This window comes from Periplaneta americana, unplaced genomic scaffold, assembly GCF_040183065.1.
Source record: "Periplaneta americana isolate PAMFEO1 unplaced genomic scaffold, P.americana_PAMFEO1_priV1 scaffold_19, whole genome shotgun sequence".
In the NCBI taxonomy this organism is placed as follows: Eukaryota; Metazoa; Arthropoda; class Insecta; order Blattodea; family Blattidae; genus Periplaneta; species Periplaneta americana.
Window position 1 is genome coordinate 204140 of NW_027185500.1, and position 14413 is coordinate 218552.

Consider the following 14413-nt stretch of genomic DNA (forward strand, 5'->3'; position numbering starts at 1 on the left):
CCGGAGTAGTGTGAGGTTCATTTGGTTGTAATTCAATATTCTTCTTAATTCTCTTCACGGAACTAATACTTTCTCCACTGTGGATAACAGCATTACTTTTTCTCTGCAGTGATGTGATTTCACCATAATTATTACCCTGTAGTTGCTGCTCCATGTTAACACTACTGGTACGCAGTAAAAGAAATAATTCTATGTTTCTTGACAAGAGATTATGATGTGGAGCATGCGCAAACAACTCAGTTGGCTCCACCCACGTTATTGCTTCCTTCCCTCTGCCCCTCTGTCCTCGCTCAGGAAGTCCAAGAAAACTTGCAATATCAGTACTGATAATGAACGTGGTGTATGTACAGCAATGTCAGTAGTATAAAAACAGACTCTTCGGTTTTAGTGAACCTCGGATATAGTGAACGAAATATGCTGGTCCGCAGAGGTTCACTATAACCAAAGTTGACTGTATATACCGGGGGGGGGGGGGCGGCATTTCGAATCTACTATAACGGGCAATTTAATCGGCATTTTAAACCACTATTCAGCTTTTTTTTTTTATAATAGAGTAAGTTGGAAAGGAATGAGTTATCCCTTATTAGTGCATATCTAGATTTAAATTATTGACATAATCCTTTAAAATATATTATCTTGTGAACTCAGCTGAGCCTTTTCCATGCATGCTCAAATCTGTTTTTTTGAGACTTACAAAACTCCAGCCAGCCATTTTTTTTTTTTTTTTTGGGACCACTGTACGAGAATGACTGCTCTCCAACATCCTTTTACTCGACTTTCTATTTCCTGATCATAGTAAGTCGTGAGGTTCTGTTGTCATACTTCTATTCAAATATAACAAGCTATAAATTACGAACACTCACTCCATTTGAAATTAAGTTAAGCAACAGGTCTTACAACATATGGAATGATGATAAGACACCAAATTTCTAATTATGTCGTACAGTAAAAAAAAGTTGTTGAAAATACAGCATAAAATTGGGTTATTGGCAGAAATGAAATTACAGTATGATACTGCATACAATAGTACTATCATTATGGTACGTGGTACATTGTGTCATATGATGGTACAGTTGGCATCACTGAGACTGACAGCAAACAAGCACTTTCTACAGTGCTTACAAAGAGAGAACTCAAATTTATGGAAAGTTGTGATCTCACGGGGAACTGCAGATAGTACTGAACTTCAATACAGAATTAATTTCACTCTTCATACAAATGTTAATCACAACAGTTCAAACAATGGAAAGATTTAGATAATACACAGAAATTGTTGTTGTTGTTGTTTTCTAATGCCAGGCGTTTGATAATAAAGTCATTTGACCTCTTGCACTCCAATATTTTTCAAAGATATTATCATGGCCAGCCACTGAAGCACAGATTTTGAGGTGTTCCGAATCCATTTCTTGGTTTGAGTTGCACAATGGGCAATACTCATTTCATATAATACACAGAAATTGAATTTGTCTTTACAGTATTGACTATGATATATTACTGGATACGTGAAACTAATAACTTTGAGAAAACAATTAGGTATGATGATTGCTCAACAATTCCAACACAGCCTAGAACATTACACCACTATCAACAACAAACCAACAACAGCAATATATACAGATGGATCCAAAACTAAGCAGGGGACAGCAGCCGCCTTTTTCAACCAGCCAACAATTTAATGTTCTGGATAATTGGTCTGTTTACTCCACTGAAATCCTCGCAATAACCACAATATTATTACTTGTTCCGATTCGATCAATATAGACAACATTCACAACTCTACAAGAACAGGATGATTGCCAATATCTATTACACAAACGAGAAAAATAACAATAACATCGATCTATTATGGAACCTCAGACATGTCAAAATCCCAGGCAACGAACAGGCAGATCAACTTGCAAAATCAGCAACGTTGTTTATATCCACGTCCTATCCCATGACATTATATCAAAATTAATTAGGAACTTAAACAATAATGAGAGAATGGGACTCAACCTGACCCAAAATGGGATGTAAAGAAATGCAAACCGTGGCCTTATGCTCTGAGGTATTCTACATAGGTCATTCAGTGGCAACATTTGAATTAACAACAAAGAAAATATTTTTGGAACAGTCACAATGTTGCAGTGCTCAGAAGCAATCTCCTTCAACATGAAGAGCCCACCTCAGGGAGACGACGGATGCCATCCAGAACTAATCTTCGAACAGACTGCGCTAGTCCTAAAGCGAACCTCTAAGTGGGAATTTCATTTCCGCGAAAAGTTGAAAATTACATGGGCTCATATCTGGGGAGTATGGAGGATGCTCCAGAATTTCCCAGTTCCATCTGCGAAGTAAATTAACCACAGGGGCAGCTATGTGAGAGCGAGCACCATCATGTAGCACAATAGGATGAGAATTCAGGAGATTTGGACGTTACGGTGCACCGCTGGTTGTAAATGGTGTTCCAGAAAGTAACTGTACTATGCACCATTCACACGATGACACAAACTGAATGAATGAGAAAGATTCTGACAAAATCATAACCAACAACGGTGTTCTTCCAGCATTCACTTGCCAATTACGGTCTGCCAGTCCACGTTTTTGATGAACATCTTCCCTCCTGCTGCGAAATGCATGCGCCCACCTAGCCAGGTTACGATATGGTGAAGTCTCTCTACCACAAGCTTCCAGTAATGCTGTATGGCATTGTCGAGCATTCCTGCCTCTTGCAATCTGAATTTCAATGAAGCATCTTTGTTCGTATTTGCTAAATATTTCAGAGCGCTACATATAACAGTCTACAAATTAAACTCACTACAAATATCTCATAAATGAGATTATTGTCTTCAAACTCACAGATAACACACATCAGATGTTTCTCTTTCACATTGTTATCAGCTTACGTTATTTACCGCTGATAGTGCCACATACAAACATTGTTGCCACTAATTTTTTAATGACCCTGTAGAAAGCAAACAGTAACGTATCACAACTTAAAACTAAAGCAAGCTCAGACCTTGGTTTATTTAAACAAAATTGGAGTGACAGACACGGCAAACTGTATATGTGGTAAAAATGGAATCGCAAACCATACTTCATTTGAATGTCCCCTACATAAAATAAAAACAGACCAGTTCATAACTCACATCTATTAAACCCTTGGGATCTAAAGTCCCTACTCAATCAAAACGCAAGTATTAAACAACATCCAATAAGGTGTAAAATGAAAATCTAACATCCGGCATGTTAGTACTACTGCATTCATCAAGTGACAAACATAGTGCTTAATTATGAAGACCCAGACATTAAAGTTAGTCGGATCTTCAGCTGGCAGGACGTCAATAAATAAACTGAAGTGAAGTGAAGTGAACTTTTTCTACATGTCTCACGGTATCCATAATGCTGTTGCACAGCTGTATTCACGTGAGTGACTGCCAAAAGGGCTGTAGTAGCCCTCTAATAGCTAACCTGCCTATCATAAGAACCGTTCTTTTTGTTCACACAGCTCTGAGCATAACACAGGTTGAGACACAGCACACGGCTCTACTGAGAAGAAAGTGCAAGGAATAATTTTCCAATAATGCATGAATACAAAAACTTCTAATATAAATAAAGCTTTGTATCAATGTGCTTCAACAAATGTCTCGCATTGCTTATATGGACGCTTCACCCCTGGTATTGCGAAAATTAAGAATATGAGCATCTTATTATTAGTTTCGCGAATTTACACACACAATTACAAGCACACCAGGACACATACACACAAAAAAAAAGAAAGTGTAATTTTTAATTAACTATTTAAGAAAGCTGCATCAACCGCAGAATTGAAGAAATGGCATAAAATCTTAATTTTCGGAATGAAAGCATTTGTAAAAATGTAGCCATGGTATTATTGACAGTATCATTATTTACAGGAAATTCCAGCCAAGACAAAGCATTTACTAATCAAATAAATACTTTCTAAATACACCACTATCTAAGAATCTAATTACACTTTACATTCAAATGTATAACTGTTCAACATGTAATATTCTATCTTTTTCTATAACATTCCTAACTCAAATACGTAATACCTTGCACCACAATTAAAAATGACGGGCTATAAATAGCAATTAGGCACCTGAGGGTAATTCTCACAGAGAATAAAAATAAATGGCAGCACTGCAACATATTCCAGGTTCACTGTACTCCTGTGTTACAGCTTCAGTTCTTTGATGTCATCTCTTCTGAAATCAGTCCTAAAAAAGAAGAGTAGAAAATCTTTAATGTTACAAATGTGTCTGTAAATGATTTTTCCAATGGAATAATTTATTATTGGGAACTACCTCGAGATAAACTTATGAAATACATCAGATATGAAAGGGTAACTCAAAATAAGTTTTGTTGACATATTAGAGTTAGTTTTTTTAATGTGAACATCGTTAAGTACAGTAGAACCCTGTTTATCTGAACTTTGGTTAACAGAAATCCAGGTTAACCGAGACTTTTTTTTTTAGTTCAATGTAGAGGAAGATTTATTTGTCTTACGATTAGAGAAAATCTCGGAAAAAACCCAACCAGGTAATCAGCCCAAGTAGGAATCGAACCTGTGCCTGAACACAATTCTGGATTGGTAGGCAAGTGCCTTAGCCGATGAGCTATGCTGGTGACGGGGCCCTCTAAAAGAAACACTTTCACTCATCTCTCACTCTTAAAGAAGGTCGCTCACTAGTTGACAATGCCTTAGAGGTGAAATGCGTTGCTTCAATTGTGTAGGATTACTAGCTTCGCAGAAAACATTAATCAGTAAAATAACAATGTGGATTCTTCATCTGCAGTTCCAAGCATTACAGTGTATGGTACATCTTCTATTGAAATTTCGAGTAAAGGAAATGTGTAGAGACTACAGTTAAAGAAAAACATGAGGCTGTGAGAAGAATGAAAAAATGGTGAAATCCTCTGATACAGACTGCGTTACATTTTGTAGAGGAAACATCACCAGAAGAAGTTTTACTAATAAAGCAGCGGAGGGACAAGAAACATTGCGAAATTAAAACTCATCCCAAAATATCTGATTACTTTAAGTAGATCTTGTTATTGTAAGATGTAAGTGATCAATTTTTATAGTATCTGGATAACATAGAGACATTTTTAATCATAATTTTTTTTCTTCATAGAAAAGTGGAATTTTTGGAATTTACAGTTTATCTGAAAAACTGCTTATCCGAAATCACCTCTGCCCCCATTGTTTCGGATAAACGGGGTTCTACTGTAACCCACATCTCATCATACTGATATTCAATTTCTTGCTAACCACTGCAGAATATTTCATAATCAATTTTAATCCATGTATCTTTAACCTCCTGAGTCCTGAGACATTTGTTGTATTATTTTAAAGTTCAATATAATTCTACACTTCAAAAAAAAGTCATTGACATGAGGAAAAATTCTGCAAGTTACAGTTAGGGCACAAATGCAGGTATATTATACTGTACTTCGGGTCTCTACACATACATCTTATTTCATTTCATTTTTTTTTATTTCATTTATTATATTCCATAGATCTTACATTAGCAATGAAGCTTTAAGATGTGGAACAAGTCAAAATTTTACAAGATTACAATTACAATTTTTATAATTTTGCAATTTTCTACAATTTTTTGGCGAGATGTAGTGAGACCCGAGAATTCGCCAAAAGATTACCTGGCATTTGCCTTATGGTCGGGGAAAACCTCGGAAAAAACCCAACAAGGTAATCAGACAAAACGGGGATGAAATGATGTGAGGCCGAGGACTCGCCATAGACCATCCGGCATCAGTCCCACAGCTGGGGAAAACCAATCAGACACCACACGGGGGATCCGACCCAAGCCCGAGCGCAGCTTCGGATCAGCAGGACTGAGCTGCATGTATGAAATATAGTACAGGACTCAGAAGGTTATTTTGTATCTTCAATGTTGTTGACATACACATTCTTTCACTAAATCCCATTTTGAGAGAAATTCAGTGGCTTCACAACAGGAGATTTCATACAGCCTCTACACTCAATGTAATACCTGTTCTTTGGTATGTCATGAGATGGCACATCAAAGATATTTCTGAGAGCTTCACATAAATGACTTTATTATGTTTTTCACTTATGAGTGGTTTACTGGTGTGTTTGTATTTACTTACACAACCCTCACTACAAAACTCTCATACCAAGTACAAATTGATGGTTTGCTACTTTCGTCTAAACCCTCACAGCATTGTGGCAAGAGGTTTTCTCTCATCAGAACACACAAATTGCCTTCTCTGGCCTGATGCTATTTTGGTATAACCAAAAAATGAAGAAAAACCTTGCAATCGAGTGACAAATGCTAATTTTGAGAGTTCTTTCATATTTTTCATATACAGTCGACTTTCGATCATTCACAATAATTAGTGCATGAACTTCTGTGAAATATCAGAAATCGCGAATTATCCTCAAAATTTTTTATTATTGTCTGAAATCCAGTAAATGTTACTCTGACAGGCTCAGTTACTAAAATACGCTTCAAAATGAAGTGCAAAATGTGAAACAGTGCAAAACACTTTGAAACATTTTAACTTGGGCTCGGAAGTTGATGACTTAAAAATTAAAGAAAAATGGCCTATAAAATGACACTATATTTCTGAAAATATGACATTAAAATTTAGAAAAATGACCATGATTATAACGATAAAATATAAAAAAATAGTATACTTTCATCTATGGAAAATACATTGTCACCAAAGTCAGTCACTAACTGTAGCAAAAAAACTTTGCTTTATTTTACTTTCTGAATTTTTACTCTTCACTTGTGAGATACAATATGCTGACTGTGAGCACTGTGGCTGCAGTATTTGTTCTATTTTGTTGAATGGGGGAAGCACGTAACACACGTGATCCGAGTCCAGGCTTATGAAACCATAAGGAAAATTCCTGTAAGATGCAAATAATTGCATGAGCAATCTGCAGTAGGTTCTTGAATTTAGACTACAACTACAGCGTAAAAAAAATCCGTTCATAAGGAGAAAAGGGCAAAAATGCAACAAAAAGTGGAACATTTCCTAAAAATGACCAATAGACAATAAAAGACCGAAAAATAAAACTAGGCTATATTGATTCGTGTTGAAGTGAACGGGTTTGTATTGCATTCTGCATTGTCTGTGATGTCTCAGAAAGAAAGATGATATTTCATCAACTTCCGAGCCCTAATTGTAACTATACAGCACTGCAGTGTGACAGAATCTTAAAACAAGAAGTACAGGTTTTACAAAATATCATAAGACACCTTCACTTAACAAAAATACTGTAGTCTTTTTTTTAGTGGATTGTTCATTTTTTATGATTTTAGATCGAAAATTTCTTGAGAAGGAGGAAGAAAGCATAAACGAAGTAAAAACGGAAATGACGTGTTTGCTCCTCTCCCTCCCACATTAGCCGCATGTGAATTATCAGGAGTCGACTACCCAGACGCATATATTAAGAAGTTAAGAATTAAGAATTAGCCATGAAATCTCGTGAAGGGCAAGGGTCTCCTGACTATGCAGGTTGGCTTGTTAGCGACTCCGGGAATGATGGTCACTTTTGTAATGTAATAGTTTGGGATGCTGTCTGCATTAACACTGACCTGTTCACTAGTTACTGTTTGGAATGTAATTGATGGTATTCGGAAAGTTATAAATTTTGATTGCTTTTTATATGTTAAATTAGATAGATATAGACTTATTCAACAATTACACATATATATATTACCAATAAAGAATTTACCCTTAAATCCAGTGCATGGGTCTTTTGACCATACACTTCACTATTAACAAGCATGAATACTGGTAGAAATTCAACAAGCAATCTTTATTTATGACAAAAATATCAGAATAAAAAGAACTCTGCCTCAATTGACTTACCTAAGAGCCATTATCTGACGAATTTCAGTAGGAATGAGTCTCCAAGTGAGAGGTCCAGAATTATTACCCCAATATCTGATATTTCAGTTACCCTCTCCAGGTTGAGAATAGTTGTCAGACGGGCAAACTTGTCACGTATAGACCACAATTAGTGCTTGTGAGGTAACTCACCAGTGCACAAGCTTCCTTATCAAACACAAGACCTCCCAACTGCAACATTACAAAATATTCAGAATCCTTTATTTCACTAACTTGTCATCTGCAAACTTAATATGGCTGCAAATTTCAAACCATTCAATTATAGAATAAAAATGACATGACACTTCTGCATACAAAATAATCTTATAAGTGTAAGATTTTAAGCTTTCATGGTAATTGTCTTCAAAGCAGACATATGGGTATTTCACTATGTACTGAAACTTGGACCAGTTTCTTGGGGTAGCCAGACATAACAGGTGATCCTTCAAGTCGTACTAAATGCCCTGAAGATGCACTTCGAAACATTGAAGACATATGGTGGGATACCCAAAGTCTGCTTCTACTTTTAAAGAGCATTAATACATAATAATCAGTCTGTGTGCATCGAACTCGCCCTGTTGAACGTGGATTTCAATACAACTTTCTCCATGTGACTAGTGACCTCACAGTTAGAATCCTGACTAATGTATCATAATTGCTTGTAGTTGAAGATCCTTTAAAAATTCCTAACAACCCATCTAAGTTCATTATGAGGTTTTGAACAAATGGTTCATTGGCTTCATAACTAGCAAAGTCCTCCTGAAACTTAACTGTAGTCCTCATCTCATACATAACATAAAATTTATTCTCACACAAATCAATGTCGTCAGTGACTATTATACTTACCATTAGGTCCAAGGATTGTGGTTTGAAATGCAGCTAGACTAGACGGCATTTCAGCTGCTATATGTGCCATAGCACTTCTGGTATGTGACGTCACAAGCTTGTACAGTAGAACCAATTGGAATTAGTGTATAACAAGTACTTCCCAAGTTTGTTTCTTCACGTGTGAGTGCTTCAATACATTGAATAACTAAAACTAACATTTACTCTGTGTGTGTGTGTGTGTGTGTGTGTGTGCGTGCGTGTGTGTGTGTGTGTGCGTGTGTGTGTGTGTGTGTGTGTGTTTTTTAAATTGAAGAAGAGATTGTAAAAAGAAAAGTATTGCACAAGTAGGCATGGAAAAGAGTGTTTAAGGCGTATAATTATTTTAAAAATATTGACGAGCAGAACACTGCCGGCCATCTTGATGCTGGCTGCAATGTTGCCAATGCGCAACGAACGACTGCAGAAGCATGCGGTGTGGGATTGAGAACCGTGCAAAGAATAGGCCTATTGTTAGTGAAGAAAGGAGGGTTTGTTTGGTGTCATGCTTACAGTAATCAAAGGCTAAGGTCGTTATTGTCTTTTGATAATTTAAATTCTCTCCTGCGCTATTTGTATTGCACGTGTGCATGAAGTACGATGTGGCAATGTTCTACGCTGCATTGCTCTCTCTGTCTCTCTCGACACAAACGCTAGCAGACTACCGCCTTCTGAATTGCCGTTGACTCTAGGGGCAATAGATTTTTAATGGCGATATAAATCCTTAGGAAATGAAGCTGGGGACTCCGTTTAATAAATTTATTACATGTAGAAAAGCTTTGTTCTTTAATAACAAAGCTTCAGACAAAATCTACAATCTGTGCCGCATATAAAAAACAACCCTGCCCATCATTATCTCCAGCTACCATGTCAATGGGGTAATGAATTCTACTGTTGAAGACTCCAATCTTGGAACTTGCGGGATGATGAAGCGAGGCTAAGCGGGGAATAAAAAACAACAGATAACATGCTGAAGCTTGTGTACTATCATTGCACTGTTCAATATTACAAGACATTCTGAAAATAATTTCACCCATCGTAGACTGGAGATCGATATAGCTGGTGCAAATATATGAATTCCGGAGCAAGGGACATTCAGTTTTTTATATAAACGAGACCTGGGTGAAGAGCAATATGATATTTCGAAAATGTTGGCAAAATGAGAGTGTAAATGTCCACACGAATGTAAACTCTGAACGTGGTACAGTAGGAAGAATTAATGGGTTCCTTCCTAATGCAGAACTTATATATAAAGCCGGGAGATTACCACGGTCAGATAAACGCCGAAAATTTTGAAAGATGAGTAATACAAAAATTGATATTCAATCTTCCTCCTCAATCAGTTACTGTGCTCCGTATCACTGTCTCCAGATCGACAAACTGCCATCTGTATATGCAGTAAAGACAGACATGATCTCTTGGCTTCGCAAGAAAGAAGTGAACTGTGATGAAAGTATGAGAAAGAACGACCTCTATAACCTTATTCTATCTCTGAAGCTAAAGCAAAAAAATTACAAAGTTGACAACATTTTGGAACAACATAACCACAAAGTTCTTAGATTGCCGCCTTACATCTGCGAGTTGATTCCAATTGAATTGGCTTGAACTAAAGTGAAACGTATTGTCAGGGACAATAATGTCATGGGTAGGGCCCGGATAATTATGTAATTACATGTTTTTTCCTATCAACATTAAGATACGAGATTTGTGATATGTTGGAGTTTCATGCCAATTAGAGCCTAAAAACGTAAACTTGAAAGTACATATTTTTACATATTTTGCTCTTTAGTACATATTCTTACATATTTTGCTCTTTACATATTTTTACATATTTATTAATATTTCCATGCTTAATTGCAATTTTATTCGTTATTACATGCCTGCATATCTTACAAGTGTATGACCTTGCGTGAGAAGGTCAAAAAGGTTTTCTGTCTAGAATCTCTCTGCCTGTCCGTCGATCACGTGATGCGCACCTTGTCACTGCGTGTCCAAGCCATGCCAGGTCACTGATTGAAGCGCCAATTAGTCGCAGTTAGCTGGCGTGTGTAGATTGAACAATAACTTTGTGTTGTATGACTTCAGCATTTAATTCTTTTTTAATTTCAAGTTAAATGTTCCACTAAAAGATGCCGAAGGAAAAAATCTCACTCTGTGTAAAGTTAAAGCATTACACAGAGGAATTTGACAATTTATCCACAGATGGAAAGGTACTTTTTTGCCTTGTTTGTGAGAAGAATGTGCCCTGTTCTCAACGTTTTCAAGTCCTAGAACACTTATCCACGTCACATCATCGGGCCCATGCTTCGAAACCAAAAGCAGTTCTTACTCACTGAACCTCAACTCAGAAACGCCCAGAACCTCAGAAATCTCAGTTTGCAAGTGATCTGCGTGGTGCTATGGTTTGTGCTGATATCCCTATTTGGAAGTTAAAAAATCCAGCGCTGTGCGAGTTTCTTGAGAAATACACACGTGAAACTGTGCCAGATTAATCTACAATCAGAAAGAACTGTGCACCTGACTTATATATGGAAACAATCAACTCTATTCATTTGGAAATTGGTTGTGATGATCTCATTTGGATTTCAATTGACGAGGCAACTGATGTATAGGAATGATATATTGGAAATGTTATATTGGGCGTGTTGAAAGATAATGAAGCGAGTAAGCTTGTGTTGTTAACTTGTGAGGTGTTATCAAATGCAATCATAAATATATTGCTAAATTATTTAATGATGCAATGGGGCTTTTGTGGCCCGATGGGGTGAAACACAGTAATGTCTTCCTTCTTGTGACTGATGCAGCACCATATATGTGCAAAACTGCCACAGCTTTCCAAGTTTTATATCCTAAAATGTTACATCTCGCATGTCTTGTGCATGCATTCCATCGCATAGCAGAACTGGTTCCATCTCAATTTTCTAAAGATGACACACTAATTTCGAATACAAATAAAGTATTTTTAAAGGCTTACAACAGAGTTGACAAATTCGAAGAACTGTTTCCTGAGCTTCCACTCCTTTTTCATTCAATCTTAACAAGGTGGGGAAGTTGGATTGATGCTGTAGGCTACTACCCAAAGAATTCTGATTCTGTGAAACAAGTTGTCCAGCATTTTTATTCCCAAGATGCAGTTTCTGTAGAAACAGTAAAGCAATCATTTAGTGATGCAAAGCTTAAAAATAATATTGCAATTTTTCGCATTTATGCATTGCCATTAAATCTTTGGAGACATCTTCTTCCATACTCTCAGACAGGCTTGATGTTGTTCATTCTGCAGTCACGTCTCTGAAAAGTCTACAAGGGCCGGTTGTAGCTGCAGTGAAGGATACGCTTTCTTCCAGTTTGAAGAAAAACCGAGGATTCAAGGCTATCAGTGCTATTACAGAATGCTAAATGAAAGTAGTACCGAAGTCTTTGAAATTGAGTACACACCAGAAGTTTTGTGCAAGTTTAAATATGCACCCATTACATAATATGAATTTGAACGATCATTTAGACAGTACAAAGCCATGTTACACAATAACAGGAGAAGTTTTCTATTAGACAATTTGAAACACATGTTTGTTCCTTATTGTTATGGTGTTCGTAATGTGGAAAATTAACAGCAATATGTAATTTTCAATTTTTAAGTTATTTACATAGATTATTATATCTAGTTGTAATATTGGATCCATAATATGGTATGTGTTAAGACATGACGTGATCCTGTAGGTAGTCTATCAGCAACATATTTCAAGAAAATGTAGGGAAATTATGATATTATGTTACATATTTCTTGATATTTTAATGGTTTTATTCATATTTCAAGATTTTTAAATACACATATATGTACATATTTCACTGAATTTTAGTACATAACTATCCGGGCCCTAGTCATGGGTGACTTAAATTTACAGAAATTAATGCAAGTGACAAAAACTGCACTTTCTCTTGTGACAAATGAAGACTGAGAAGGATTCTGTAGACACATTGAAAATATAGATAAACAATACTGGGAAAAAGATGAACTCCTATCATATGTGATTAATGAAATTCGTGGGTTTGAGTTTTCGCCTTGATTTTCTTGTGCTACAATGTCTCTGTATATAATATCACTTGTAACTTCGTATATTTGTATTACATAATTTACATATAATATTCCCGTCATTCACTTCAAAATACTCACCAAATCCGATGCAAAAATATGCACCTGAAAACCTTCAACCTTGGACATTATTATTCAGCACTTACGCTGTTTACGCATGCTAGAGTACTGAATGGTAAACGAATAGCCAACTTGAAAAACCTATCGGTCCCCAACATTACAAGCATAATTATTATGAATTTAAGGGGGCTTACGACAGTGGTAGTGATAGTGATAACTGATAATATTAATAATACTGATGACTGGTGGCGAAAACAGCAACACCACACCTGAATGTGACTTGCTCAACAGCTTCCGCTATGAGGTAGGAACAGAACAGGCTAGCATTACTAATAGGGGTCACTATCGCGAACTGTAGGGTCGCGTCGCATTTCTGTCAGGTTCCAGATTAGAATCTTCAACAGTACCTTAGACATTTCCCACCTCAAAATAAAATTCAAAACTGTTGTTTTAGCAGACTCAAGGAATGTCACAGATGTTAATCACACCCGAAGGAATTGAAGACCAACAGAAATTATATTATTATTATACTCTTGTTTCATGTACGTTATGTACTGGGTGGTCCAAAAAATATCTACCATTTTCAAAAAGTTGTTGCTGTTTTTTAATGCCAGGCATTTGACAATAAAGTCATTTGACCTCTTGCAATCCAATATTTTTCAAAGATATTGTCATGGTCAGCCACTGAAGCACAGATTTTAGGGTGTTCCGAATCCATTTCTTGGTTTGAGTTGCACAATGGGCAGTTAGGAGACTGATATATTCCAATTCTAGGCAGGTGTTTAGCCAAACAGTCATGGCCTGTTGCCAGTCTAAATGCAGCTACTGACGATTTGCGTGGTAAATCGGGAATTAACTGTGGATTATGAACCTCCAGAACCAAAATATACGAGGTGAAACTTACACATGTCTTCATTACGTTGCCCTATTTTGTTCTAGATGACTGAAGTGTGTATAATTCGTGATTCTTGATCTTTGACGAAATGACACTTAATATCCTGAACAACGTTACAGAGTATTACAGATCAAATGAAAGTGCGAAGATAATTTTAAACAAAATTTCACTGAAGGAATGGTCAATTCTCAGTGTTATGACGCAATACTGGAAGACGAGATTATTTCTTTTCTGTATCATATTATCTCTGGTGAGAAAATGGAGTACCATTTATTGACACCCAGCCACTGAATGAGCATTTTGGCAATAGTGATCTTGCTTCACTCGGAGATGTGTGGACTGGTCAGATCTCAATCCTTGTGGATATATCTTAAAGACAGAGTGCACTGGGATCGGTCAGCAACAAATTAATTACATAAAACGTGCAATTCAAGAAGAAATTTATGTTATTTCACTAGAACTTCTTCGAAAAATAACCTCCAATTTTGCAATCAAACTGTGTTGTATACAATGAGTAGCAGGAAGACACTTTGAAAATATTTTCCTCTACATAAGATAAGACCATGTATTGTGGGTCCCTATCACCACGGCATGGCGCGTCCTCAGGTTGCGGATAG

At 36.6% G+C, this 14413-nt stretch overlaps 1 protein-coding gene across 7 annotated transcripts in view; it reads right to left on the reverse strand.

Annotated features, from left to right (window-relative positions):
- Positions 1-1246: 1246 nt before the first annotated feature.
- LOC138693721 (conserved oligomeric Golgi complex subunit 4-like) overlaps positions 1247-14413 on the reverse strand; it is a 96425-nt gene continuing 83258 nt past the window's right edge. For 4 of the 7 annotated variants that reach the window (XR_011330402.1, XR_011330405.1, XR_011330404.1 and 1 more), the window contains 2 exons: positions 7873-8082; positions 1247-4220 (listed from right to left, as the gene is read on the reverse strand). The gene's annotated coding sequence lies outside the window, so the exon portion shown is untranslated. The remainder of the gene's footprint in view (positions 4221-7872; positions 8083-14413) is intronic. The other 3 variants (XR_011330401.1, XR_011330403.1, XM_069817544.1) reach the window with 3 other exon arrangements.